General features: G+C 52.9%; 1 long non-coding RNA gene across 2 annotated transcripts; it reads left to right on the top strand.

Moving 5' to 3' along the window:
* Positions 1-276: 276 nt before the first annotated feature.
* LOC135189964 (uncharacterized) lies at positions 277-11,233 on the top strand. 2 transcript variants are annotated; one of them, XR_010308405.1, is made up of 3 exons: positions 277-387; positions 1,069-1,246; positions 10,794-11,233. It is a non-coding gene; the product is annotated as an uncharacterized LOC135189964 (long non-coding RNA). The 2 variants fall into 2 exon arrangements; XR_010308404.1 differs by having other exon boundaries at positions 1,082-1,246.
* Positions 11,234-13,135: the final 1,902 nt, after the last annotated feature.

The raw sequence follows: 13,135 nt of genomic DNA on the forward strand, positions 1-13,135 counted from the left end.
CCACAGCTCTTCACAAAGGCTGCACTGCTGATGGCACCACTGCTGCCTTCTAAACTCTCCATTTACTCCTCCAACCCTCGGTACCAGTGAACACTCCCACCACTGCCACAGGCTGCTCTTTCATTGCCTTGCCCAAGCCTCCTGCTCAGTGTAGCTTGAGCTGCTTTGGTTCTGTCAGCCCAGGCAGGAATCAGCTCCCACAGGCAGGGTGAAGAGTTTCACATTATTTTGTTACATGAAACAGTTACAGGACATTCTTCTTTATCTGAAGCCCTGCAGGATGGGAAGTGGAGGGCTTGCTGGAGGCCTCATGGCTTGGACCACCAAGAGAGAAGATGGAAAATTAACTGGAACAAAGGATGGAAACATTACTCCTCCTCCTACCTGGTGAGCAAGTCTCAACCATCCTCCTCTTGCCCCATGTAATGCGTAGTTACTCTGGAGTAGGTTGCCCATGGAGGCTGTGGATGCCTTCTCCCTGGGGGTGTTGAAGGTCAGTCTGGATGAAGCCTGGAGCAGCCTGGGCTAGTAGGAGGTGTCCCTGCCCATGGCAGGGGGGGTGGAGTTGGATGATCTTTAAAGCCCCTTCACACCCAGACCATTCTAGGATTCCATGATACTCTCCCAAAGACTCTCTGGAGAACTTGGATGCTGCAGGAAGGCTGCGGAAGGACTCGTCCTGAGACAGCAGAAGGGGGAATGGTTGGAAGAGCAGGGTTAGACTGGAGCTGAGGAAAAAGTTCTTTAGGGTGAGACTCTGGGACAGGCTGCCCAGGGAGGCTGTAGCTGCCTCCTCTCTGGACATGTTCAAGGCCAGGTTGGATGAGGCCTTGAGCATCCCAATCTAGTTGAGAGATGTCCATGCCTATGGCAGGGAGGCTGAAGTAGAAGTCCTCTGAGATCCCTTCCAACCTGAGCCACTGCAGGATTCCATCACAGGCTGCCATCTTTCACACAGCTGCTCCTCTCTTACCACTCTCTTAAGAGATCTTCTTTTTCCTGCCAGCAAGGAGCTGGTCCAAGCTGGTGACAGGTTTACATAACAGCAAACATTTCATCTTCCATTAGGGCTTTCTTTCAGGTTTCAAGATTTGCTCTAGCATTTGAGGCTCAGGAGCTCCCTCCCAGCCAAAACTCAGCAGAGCTGCTTGTCACAAGTCCCTCTGTGTCCCCAGCCTGGCTCCTTCTGCCTTCCTGTTCCCTGGGGCTAACTCCACCCTTCACAGGCACGAAGAATGAACCACAGGTAGGTCAAATTCATCTCCAGGAGTTCACTGCAGTTTCATTATGGTATTGTTAAGCTGCATGCTCAGCTGCAGAGGTGACATTTGCTACTGAACAGTGACATTTGAAAGCAGAAAAGGAACATTTTACATTTCTTGTGAAAGATTTGATTTCCCCAAACAAGTGGCAGAGGTGGAGATTGCTGCATGGCAGAAATTCTTTCCTCCCAAGTTTTCAAGCTCTTTCTTCACCTTTCAAGCAGGGGGGTACAAACCAGCTGAGGTGTGAGCTGTGCAAGGCAGCAGCACAGCTTTTCTGACGTTTAGGGGTCTGTGCCTAGCATGGGAACAGTCTCTGAGACATTAATGCTGAGCCAAACAGGGCTTAGTTAGAGGATGTCAAAGGTCAGGGCTGTGCTGGCCAACAGAGGTTCCCCAGGAACCCCTCTGCCTTCCCTAAAGGAAGAGAAAGGGAAGAAGGGAAAGAGACTGATGGGCTGGGAAAGAAACTGACACAGATGGCATGGAAAGAAGAACAATGCCATGGGATAGAGGCACAGAGACACAAACCAATGTGGAACCCAACCCCTGATGGCAGTGAGGGCACCATTGGCACCACTGCCGCTGGAGGCAGGCACTGGACAAGCCCCAGACTGAACTCTATGGCAGATGGGAACTGGATTCAGGAACACAGGGATCAGGATGGGAGGCAGAAGGGACAGAGTTCTCCTGAGACAGCAGCCAGGGAGGAAGAGGCTTGAACCTGGGGATCCCTCAGCTCTCTCCTGAAGATGCCATCCATGGGCTGAAAAGCCTCGTTGGGCACTTGAGGGGCACCTGTCCTGCCCCTCCTGGGCCTCAAGCTGTGTCAGTGCCCTTGGTGTGCCCAGGAGCAAGTGTGAGGCAGAGGCTTTGTGCAGCACAGCCCTTGGCAGGAACTGTCCCCATCAGCTGCTCCCTGCTAGCAGCAGCCCCTGGCTGAGCAGAGCTGCCCTGAGCTGAGAGAGTGCCTCAGGGAGCAGAGGCTGAGCTGGGGAGGGCCAGCAGTGAGCAGGATCAGCTCTGGTCTGGCTCACAGCAGGACAGTGGAGCAGTCTCTGCCTTGGAGCTTTATATGAATACATCAAGTTCCATCTGAAGGTCTTGAGCCATAACAGAAACCTTTCCTGAGGCTCAACAGCAGACTGATACTAGGCCTACAAACACAACCCTCAGTTCAGATTTAAAACTTTGCATGAAAATCCATCAGAAAAGGCAGTTTTGGGCAACTGAGCAGTTGGACACTGTCACAGCCCCAGCAGTCACTGTGTCCCTGCACAGCTTTGTTAACCAAACTGAGGCTGCAGCTAACAGGCAGAGTGCTGCTGCCTGCCACTACAGTGGATATTGTCCCCAGCTCTGGCCTGCTCCTGTCTTCCTTGAGTGCTGAAGGAAGGCCTGCTTGAGCTGGCTGTTGTCTGGGCTTTACATTTCATGTCAGCTTATGTGACTTAAGGGCAAAGTTTTCATGTATAATGGGTAAAAATCAGGTCTTGAGGGGAGCTTGCAGCTTTCAACAGGCCAGAGAGAATCATAGACTCAAGCAGAGTGGAAGAGAGCTCCAAGCTCAGCCAGCCCAGCCTAGCACCCAGCCCTGCCCAACCAACCAGACCATGGCACTAAGTGCCCCAGCCAGGCTTGGCTGCAACACCTTCAGCCACAGTGACTCCACCACCTCCCTGGGCAGCCCATTCCAATGCCAATCACTCTCTCTGACAACAACTTCCTAACAACATCCAGCCTAGACCTGCCCTGGCACAGCTTGAGGCTGTGTCCCCTTGTTCTGTTGCTGGCTGCCTGGCAGCAGAGCCCAACCCCACCTGGCTACAGCCTCCCTGCAGGCAGCTGCAGACAGCAATGAGCTCTGCCCTGAGCCTCCTCTGCTGCAGGCTGCACCCCCCCAGCTCCCTCAGCCTCTCCTCACAGGGCTGTGCTCCAGGCCCCTCCCCAGCCTTGCTGCCCTGCTCTCAACACCTTCCAGCACCTCAACATCTCTCTGCAATGGAGGAGCCCAGAACTGGACACAGCACTCCAGGGGTGTCCTGAGCAGTGCTGAGCACAGGGGCACAAGAACCTCCCTTGTCCTGCTGCCCACACTGCTCCTGAGCCAGCCCAGGATGCCATTGTCTCTGCTGCCCACCTGGGCACTGCTGCCTCCTCTTCAGCTCCTCTCTGCCAGCACCCCCAGCTCCCTCTCTGCCTGGCTGCTCTCAGCCACTCTGGCCCCAGCCTGTAGTGCTGCTTGAGGTTGGTGTGGCCCAAGTGTAGAAGCCTGCTTTTGGCCATGTTCAGTCTCATCCCCTTGGCCTCTGCCCAACCATCCAGCCAGGCCAGGTTCCTCTGTAGGGCTCTCCCAGTTACCATCTATCATCACAGCCCTGTTCTGTCTGCTGCCAGAGCAAACTCCCTTCATTGGTGCAGGGAAAAGCAGCTGCAGCAGAGCATTCAATCAGGGAATTTAGCCTTTTACTTTTTGCCTTTTTTCCCCCATTGAAATTTATCTGCAGTCTGATTTTTATGTGCTGGGCTATTACTCAGGGAGTTCTTTATGCAGCTGTGTTACAGTTTATGCACTGCTCCTGAATTGCTCACTCTGGCCATTTCTCCTAAGTGTGAGCCATAATTTGCTATTTGTTCAGGGGAACAGTCAAATAACTTTCCTAATGTTGCTTTATTTTCTTCTGAGCATCCTGGAGGGCTACCTCACTTAGGGCAGGATCCATGGCTTAGATGCATCCAAGTTCTCCAGAGAGTCTCTGTGAAAGTAGCATGGAATCCTAGGATGGGTTGCGTTGGAAGGAACCTTGAAGCTCCAACCCCTGGCCATGGGCAGGGACATCTATCACCAGCCCAGGTTGCTCAAAGCCTCATGCAACCTGACCTTGAACACCTCCAGGGAGGAGGTTGAGGATCACATCATCACAGAATGTGATCTTTGATCTTTGACCTCCAAGCTCATCAAGTCTAACCTATCACCCAGCCCTGTCCAGCCAACTGGACCATGGCACTAAGTGCCATAAGCACATAGGGCAGTGCAATGCCCTTGTTTTGCTATTAACTCAGAGAGTCAGAGGCTAGGGAATGGATTCTGCCCCTTGGCTCTGCTCTCCTCACACCCCACCTGCAGTCCTGAGTGCAGTTCTGCAGCCCCCAGCACAAGCAGCACATGGAAGTGTTGGAGCCAGCCCAGAGGAGGCCACCAAGATGCTGAGAGGGCTGCAGCAGCTCTGCTGTGAGCACAGGCTGAGAGAGTTGGGGCTGTGCAGCCTGGAGAGGAGAAGACCTTGGAGTGGCCTTGCAGGATCTGAAGGGGGCTGTAGGAGGGCTGGGGAGGGACTACTGAGAAGGTCTGGGAATGGGAGGAGGAGGAGGAATGGGTTTGAAGTGGCAGAGGGGAGATTGAAAGTGGATGTTAGGAAAGTTCTTTGGAGTGAGAGTGGTGAGACACTGGCACAGGTTTCCCAGGGAGGTTGTGGAGCACAGAAGCACCCAATGTGCTCCACAACCTCCCTGGAGGTGTTCAAGGCCAGGCTGGATGAGACCTTGAGCAACCTATTCCAGTGGGAGGTGTCCCTGCCTGTGGCAGGGGGTTGGAACTGGCTGAGCTTTGAGGTCCCTTCCAACCTAAACCATTCTGTGATTCTAAATCATGTCTCAATGAACTCAGCTGTGGAAAGTGAGGAGTGAAAATGTATTTATTTGGGAGTAACACCTAATGATGTACTTCTGCTTTGCCCTGTCTCTTTTCAATTCCTCCATGCAAATCTCATTTCCCAGGATTATGTCTAGAGTAAAATGAGATGAGGCCTTTAAAGAGCTGATATAATATCATTATGGAATTAGTGAGTGTGTGTAGAGTGTGCAGGGAAGAGCCAGATGTTAATTAGTAAATCAGGTTGATTTAGCAAACAGAAATTTGTTTCTGATGAAAAGAACATACCCAACCCAAATAATGAGAGAGAATTGCTTCCTACAACCAGCACCAGAGCAAGGGGGCACAGCCTCAAGCTGTGCCAGGGGAGGCCTAAGCTGGGTGTTAGGGCGAAGTTGTTGGCAGGGAGAGTGATTGGCATTGGAATGGGCTGCCCAGGGAGGTGGTGGAGTCTGTGTGACAGGAGGTGTTGAAGCCAAGCCTGGATGGGGCACTTAGTGCCATGGTTTGGTTGATTGGCCAGGGCTGGGTGCTAGGTTGGGCTGGAGGAGCTTGGAGCTCTCTTCCAACCTGCTGGATTCTATTCTTTTCTATTCCATTGCATTCCATCCCATTCCATTCTGCTCCATTCCATTCTAACACCTGTGTCCAGTTTGGTGTCACCTGCAAACACTGCAGGTGCCCTCAGCCCCTTTTCCATATGATGGATAAAGATACTGAGGAGCACAGGTCCCAGTGCTGAGCCCTGGGGAACACCACAGGACCATCAGATCCCAGGCTCGCAGATGTCAGGGGGTGGAAGGGACCCAAGAGCTCACTGAGTCCAACCCCCCTGCCAGAGCAGGACCACACAATCCAGCTCAGGGCACACAGGAACACATCCACACAGGCCTGGAAAGGCTCCACAGAAGGAGACTCCACAACCTCCCTGGGCAGCCTGTGCCAGGGCTCTGAGACCCTTCCAGTCAAGAAGTTCCCCCTTGTGTTGAGCTGGATCCTGTAGTAAGCCATAAGATGCAGCTCTTATTCCCTAACCTCTCTTGTGTGGGCTGCAGCTGGCTCTAGAGGGTTAAAACTCCAATAGAGAGGTCCTGACCCAAGCCTCCCCCAGCCTATCTCCCTGGAGGGATGCTGTTTGGAGGCATTATCCAAACACCAACCTTGCACTCTGTGGGAAAAGAAAGCTTGGGCTGAAATGTTCCAGCTTTGGAGAGGTAACAAAAGGAAGTTTTTGGTTAGGTTGTTTGGTTTCTTTGAACTACAAATCTAATCACTGTAATTTAGGTAGATTTTGTTATTTGCCATCAAGTGAAAGAGTCAGCCTTGCCTTGCCTTTGAAAAGCTGACATTTAATGCCTGGAAGAGGCTGGGAAATGAATGGGAATTACTCAGATAGAAATACTGCCTCTGCTGCAGCCTGTAACACAACTTTAAACCAGCTGCATGGACAGCCCTGCCAGCCCAGCCCAGCCCAGCAGCCCTCCCCACGCCTGAGCCATGAGCCCACTGCTCCCAGCCACTCCTGCACCAGTTCTGCACACATCCAGAGCAGGAGGCACTGCTCACATGGCCTACCCTGGCAAAAACTGTGCCCTGATGGTTTATCACTGATCCCCAAAACATCCTTCAGCAGGTCACAGGAGCTGGGCAGATCATGAGCACAGTCTCATAAGAGTGTTTCAGACCATCCTCAGGGGGCAATGCTGGCCCCAGTGCTGTTGAACATCTCTGTCACTGACAGGGACAGAGGAATCAGTGCACCCTCAGCAAGTCTGCAGATGGCACCAGGCTCTGTGGCACAGTCGACTTGCCAGAGAGCAGGGATCCATCCAGAGAGACCTGGACAGGCTGCAGAGCTGTGCCCAGGCCAACCTCATCACATTCAACAGGGCCAAGTGGAAGGTCCTGCACCTGGGTCAGTGCAATCCCAAGCACAGCTCCAGGCTGGGTGGGGAATGGCTGAGAGCAGCCCTGAGGAACAGGACCTGGGGGTCTGGAGTGAGGAAAAGCTCAACAGGAGCCTGCAGTGTGAGTGCAGCCCAGACACAACCCTGTGCTGGGCTGCAGCAAGAGCAGTGTGGGCACAGGGCAAGGGAGGGGATTCTGCCCCTTGGCTCTGCTCTCCTCACACCCCACCTGCAGTCCTGGGGGCAGCTCTAGAGCCCCCAGCACAAGCAGCACATGGAAGTGTTAGAGAGGAGATTGAAAGTGGATGTTAGGAAAGGGTTCTCTGCAGTGAGGGTGGTGAGACACTGGCACAGGTTGCCCAGAGAGGTTGTGGGGCACAGAATCACCCAATGTGATCAAAGGTCACATTCTGTGCTTCTGTTCTCCACATCCTCCCTGGACGTGTTCAAGGCCAGGTTGGATGAGCCCTTGAGCAACCTGTTCTCGTGGGAGGTGTCCCTGCCTGTGGCAGAGGGGTTCTCTCCTCCAGGCTGCACAACCCCAGCTCCCTCAGCCTGTCCTCATAGCAGAGCTGCTCCACTCCTCTGATCATTTTCATGGACCCTCTCCACCAGGTCCATGTCCTTCCTGTGCTGAGGGCTGCAGGGCTGGGAGCAGTACTCCAGGTGAGGTCTGACCAGGGCAGTCACATGCATGTTCTCTTTGTCCTGATTCTCATCAGGCAGTTGTCAGTTAAAATCCTCTATCTGCATCCAGCTAAAATCCTCCACCACAGCTATCTCCTATGCAGTACTCCAAGGAGGAGAGCTTGGCTTGCTGTGTGAGCAGCCTCCATCCCTCCTTCACTGCCTCTCTGCAACCTGCCTTGTTTTCAACTCCTTTTAACCTCCCCTCTGCCTCCACTCAGGCTTTTCCATATTGAAATTGAGGCCTGTGGCTCTGTTTATTTACGTGGAGTGGTTCAAAATGAGTCACTTGCTGACCTGCAAGCCAGAAGACAGCTTCCATATTCATCAGCTCTTTGTTCCTCCAGTTAATACCAGAGTGCTGACAGACCAGAATGAGTTATGGGGTACTTAAAGCACTCAGGTTTGCACACCTGCTTTCATGTTGTCAAGGACCCAGAGGCACCACCAGCCCTGCCTGTCCCTCCCTACCCCCTTGGGGCTTCCACCACCCTGCCCAAGGCCCAGGAATTCATTTCAGCCTGGCTGGAGCACCTCTGCTATGAGGACAGGCTGAGAAAGCTGGAGTTGTTCAGCCTGCAGGAGAGAAGGCTCCAGGGAGAACTTTGAGCAGCCTTTCAGTACCTGAAGGGGCTACAAGAAGGCTGCAGAGGGACTGTTCCCAAAGGCCTGCAGGGACAGGACCAGAAGCAATGGTTTGAAATTAGAGGAGATTGAGATGGGATGTGAGAAACAAGTTCTGAACCATGAGAGTGCTGGAACACTGCAACAGGTTGCCCAGGGAGGTGGTTGAAGCCCCAGCCCTGGAGATGTTCAAGGTGAGGCTGGTGAAGGCTCTGAGCAAGCTGCTCTGGTGGAGGATGTCCCTGCTGAGTGCAGGGGTAGGACTGGCTATGACCTCCTACAACTACTCAAAAGGAGGCTGTAGCCAGGTGGGGTTGGGCTCTTCTGCCAGGCACTCAGGGACAGAGCAAGAGGACACAGCCTCAAGCTGTGCCAGGGCAGGTTCAGGTGGATGTTAGGAGGAAGTTCTTCACAGTGATTGGCATTGGAATGGGCTGCCCAGAGAGGTGGTGGAGTGCCCATTCCTGGAGGTGTTCAAGAGGAGGCTGCATGAGGCACTTAGTGCCATGGTTAGTTGATTAGAAGGTGTTGGGTGATAGCTTGGACTCGATGATCATCTCAGAGGTCTTTTCCAGCCTGGTTCATTCTGGGTGCCCTCTGGAGGTCACTTCCAACCCAAACCATTCTGTGATTCTATGATCCTGTCCTGGCATCCACCTACCCCTGTGGGTCTGTCCAGCCATGAAGAGCTGTGCCTACCCCTGGTTCCCCACACTGAACCTGGTGACTTAAAGCACTGCTTTTAAACTCCAGCCCATCACTCACACCCACCAGAGCTTTCCATTCCATCAGGCACTTAGATTGTAATGAAGACTATAGTTTCCTAGCAGCAGGTGTTAACAGCAAGATGAAGAATGAGATCATTAGGTTGGGGATCTGCTTTCAGAAGGATAAATTGCAAATAGGATTTACTAAAAACTCTGGTAATGTCTTGCCCCCCTCGTTTGTCTTGAAAGGGAGATTAAATTTCACAGGGTTTGTGGTTTGCTTGAGGTATTTGAAGGCTGCTCAGGGAATACACAGTGCAGTGTTTCTCTAAGCTCTTACAACTGTGTGCCTGCCTGAAGTGGGACCTGTTGATAGCTACACGGAGGTGTCTTTTGATCCCTGTATCCTCCCTTGCTCTGGAAAAGCTTTAAAAGTAATTACAGAGCATTAGGATCCCAAGATAAAGGTGAGGTTTGAGGCCAGGGGAATCTGTCCTTCTTAAGCTCCTGGTTCTGCAGACCCTGAAGGTACTTTAAGCTCTCTCCTGAAGATGCCATCCATAGGCTGCAATCCCTTATTGGGCACTTGTCCTGGCCACTCCACCCTGCAGCTGCCACCTCTGCCTTGCTGCCCCCCAAGGTGGGGCTCAAGCTGTGGCAGTGCCCTTGGTGTGCCCAGGAGCAAGTGTGAGGCAGAGGCTTTGTGCAGCACAGCCCTTGGCAGGAGCTGTCCCCATCAGCTTCTCCCTGCTAGCAGCAGCCCCTGGCTGAGCAGAGCTGCCCTGAGCTGCAGAGAATGCCTCAGGGAGCAGAGGCTGAGCTGGGAAGGGACAACAGTGACATGGACACAGCAGAAAGCTTTTGAGTACCTGCTCTTGTTCCAAGCACACTCCATCTGCAGCCTTGCAGCACCCCTGGGAAGTGCCAGGCCAGTCCAGAGGGCTTTGCAGTGCCTGAGCCATGCCTCTGCCTACTTGGCATGCACAGTGCTGTGCTAGGGCTGTCTTCATTGGGGAGCTGGAAATGAGTTTCTATGCTTATTTGACTATCAGCTTCTCTATCCCATTCTTGGGCAGAGAGATCTATAGAATCACAGAATGGTTTAGGTTGGAAGGGACCTCAAAGATCATCTAGTTCCAACCCCTGCCATAGGCAGGGACACCTCCCACTAGAAATCTATAGAATGCAGTCCCTGGACAGAGAATTCTATAGAATGCAGCCCTTGGGCAGAGCAATCTACAGAATGCAGCCCTTGGGCAGAGCAATCTACAGAATGCAGCCCTTGGGCAGAGCAATCTATAGAGTGCAGTCCTTGGGCAGAGCAACCTATAGAATGCAGCCCTTGGGCAGAGCAATCTACAGAATGCAGCCCTTGGGCAGAGCAATCTACAGAATGCAGCCCTTGGGCAGAGCAATCTATAGAGTGCAGTCCTTGGGCAGAGCAATCTACAGAATGCAGCCCTTGGGCAGAGCAATCTACAGAATGCAGCCCTTGGGCAGAGCAATCTATAGAGTGCAGTCCTTGGGCAGAGCAACCTATAGAATGCAGTCCTTGGGCAGAGCAATCTATAGAATGAAGTCCTTGGGCAGGGCAACCTACAGAATGCAGTCCTTGGGCAGAGCAATCTATAGAATGAAGTCCTTGGGCAGAGCAACCTACAGAATGCAGTCCTTGGGCAGAGCAATCTATAGAATGAAGTCCTTGGGCAGAGCAATCTATGGAATGAAGTCTTTGGGCAGAGCAATCTATAGAATGAAGTCCTTGGGCAGAGCAACCTACAGAATGCAGCCCTTGGGCAGAGCAATCTATAGAATGAAGTCCTTGGGCAGAGCAATCTATAGAGTGCAGCCCATCCTCTTGCCTTTGTGCATTGCACTATTCTTCCTGGCGTTCAGTGATGTGTCCAATGCCTTCTCATAATCACTCTTCATTTTTAACCTCCTCCTGACCCAGGTTCTCTCTCCTGCGCCTTGTGAAGAGCTTTGTGAATCTTCACCTACACCTTCAGACAGTTCTGCCTTGAAGAACATGGGTTAATGCCAGCTGCTGCCCCAGCACTGCAAGGTATCTGCTTTCTTGTAAGGTTTTAGCTACTTCTCAGAAGAGAACTACCTCTGGGGGAAAAAAATAGAGGGGGAAGAATTATGTCCCATGTCCTCCTGATGCACAAGCAAGGGCTGAATGTGGCAGGGGCAAGTAAAACCTCTTCAGCACTTCTTGTCCTTTCCTTTATCTGGCTCCTTACCTGACAATCCTTATTATCAATCTCTGCATCATTTGGTTTAGCTAAAGAAGCATCTGGTAGTGTATTAAATACCTCCATCAGGTCCAGGCAGACGATGCCTGCTCTGAGCCTTCTGTACAGAAAACTACCCATTACATTTACCACCTCAGGCTGGCACAATGGATGCTTTTTTTTATCCCCTGGCAACTCTCACCTTCTCAATTCCCTTCCCTATCTTCAAGTGTTTGTCCTTCAAAGTAAGTATCTTCTGAGGACATGGAACTTGAGTAAAAAAACCTTCTACCTAGGGCTAAACTTACCTGGGAAGCCACACATGGAAATAGAGAATCTGAGGCTGTCTGAGTGCAGGCTGTGCAGGGTGGCTTATATCTGCCACTCCTCACACACTTTGCCTGGTGGAGCACATATCCTGCCTGAGCAGAAGCTGGTTTGTTCTTCTCTTCCTTTTGTTCCTTTGGTTTGCTGTACAAACCTGTCTTCATGTTTTCCCACTTGAAAGGGAAGTGGTAGGGAAAGAAGGAATGAAATAAAAGGCAGCTTTTCAAATCTCATCTAAGGCAGCACCACTTTGGCAGGAGTTTTGCAATTATTTGACTATTGTCACTGCCATTTAGTGCATAATTATTTGGGGACACAGTGCTGTGGGTTGATTACATCTCTTGCTAAAAACACCTTGCAGAGTCACACAATCACAGAGTGAACCAGGGTGGAAAAGACCCCTAGGATCATCAAGTCCAACCTATCAGCTAACCCTTCTAATTCACTAACCCTTGGCACTAAGTGCCTCATGCAGCCTCCTCTTGAACACCTCCAGGGACAGCAACTCCACCACCTCCCTGGGCAGCCCATTCCAGTGCCAATCACTCTCTCTGACAACAACTTCCTAACAACATCCAGCCTGAACCTGCCCTGGCACAGCTTGAGGCTGTGTCCCCGTCTTCTGTCCCTGGGAGCAGAGCCCAACCCCACCTGGCTACAGCCTCCCTGCAGGCAGCTGCAGACAGCAATGAGCTCTGCCCTGAGCCTCCTCTGCTGCAGGCTGCACACCCCCAGCTCCCTCAGCCTCTCCTCACAGGGCTGTGCTCCAGGCCCCTCCCCAGCCTTGCTGCCCTGCTCTCAACACCTTCTAGAGCCTCAACATCTCTCTTGACTTGAGGGGCCCAGAACTGGACACAGCACTCCAGGGGTGGCCTGAGCAATGCTGAATACTGTGGAGCCTCTATTCCAAAAGGGATGTGGAGATGCTGGAGAGTGTCCAGAGAAGGGCCCCGAGGATGCTCAGAGGCTGCAGCAGCTCTGCTGTGAGCACGGACTGAAAGAGTTGGGGCTGTGCAGGCTGGAGCAGAGGAGGCTCCCAGGTGACCTTCTTGTGGCCTGCCAGGATCTGAAGGGGGTACAAAAAGGCTGGGGAGGGACTTTTTAGGTTGTCAGGGAGTGCCAGGACTGGGGGGAATGGAGCAAAGCTGGAGGTGGGGAGATTCAGCCTGGATGTGAAGAGGAAGTTGTTGAGCATGAGAGTGGTGAGAGGCTGGAATGGGTTGCCCAGGGAGGTGGTTGAGGCCCCATGGCTGGAGGTGTTTGAGGCCAGGCTGGCTGAGGCTGTGTGCAGCCTGCTCTAGGGTAGGGTGTCCCTGGCCATGGCAGGGGAGTTGGATCTGGCTGCTCCTTGTGCTCCCTTCCAACCCTGACTCTGTGATCCACGCACGTGTGAAGCGCTCCTGAGCGCCTGTGTGCATGTCTGCGGCTGTTACTCCTCCCCAGAACGTTTCACGTCTACGGACAGAGCGCGGCTGCAGATGCAGGGGCTGCGTTACCTGCCCTGATCCTGTGTCTCCCCAGCTCCCTGCGGCCGTTCCCCATTCCCCTCGCACACCGCAGGTCCCTGCCACTCCCGGAGCCCATTCCCCTCTGCCAAGAGCCATGAGCACCAGGGCCCTTTTCGCGGCGGGCACTGGGCAGCTCTCTTGGCCCCGTGGCGTTGCCAGGGAAGGAAACCCTCTCTGCCAGCACCCAGGAGGGGACTAACCAACCCGGACCCCAGCCCCTCACC

The sequence above is a fragment of the Pogoniulus pusillus genome, chromosome 34 (assembly GCF_015220805.1).
Source record: "Pogoniulus pusillus isolate bPogPus1 chromosome 34, bPogPus1.pri, whole genome shotgun sequence".
In the NCBI taxonomy this organism is placed as follows: Eukaryota; Metazoa; Chordata; class Aves; order Piciformes; family Lybiidae; genus Pogoniulus; species Pogoniulus pusillus.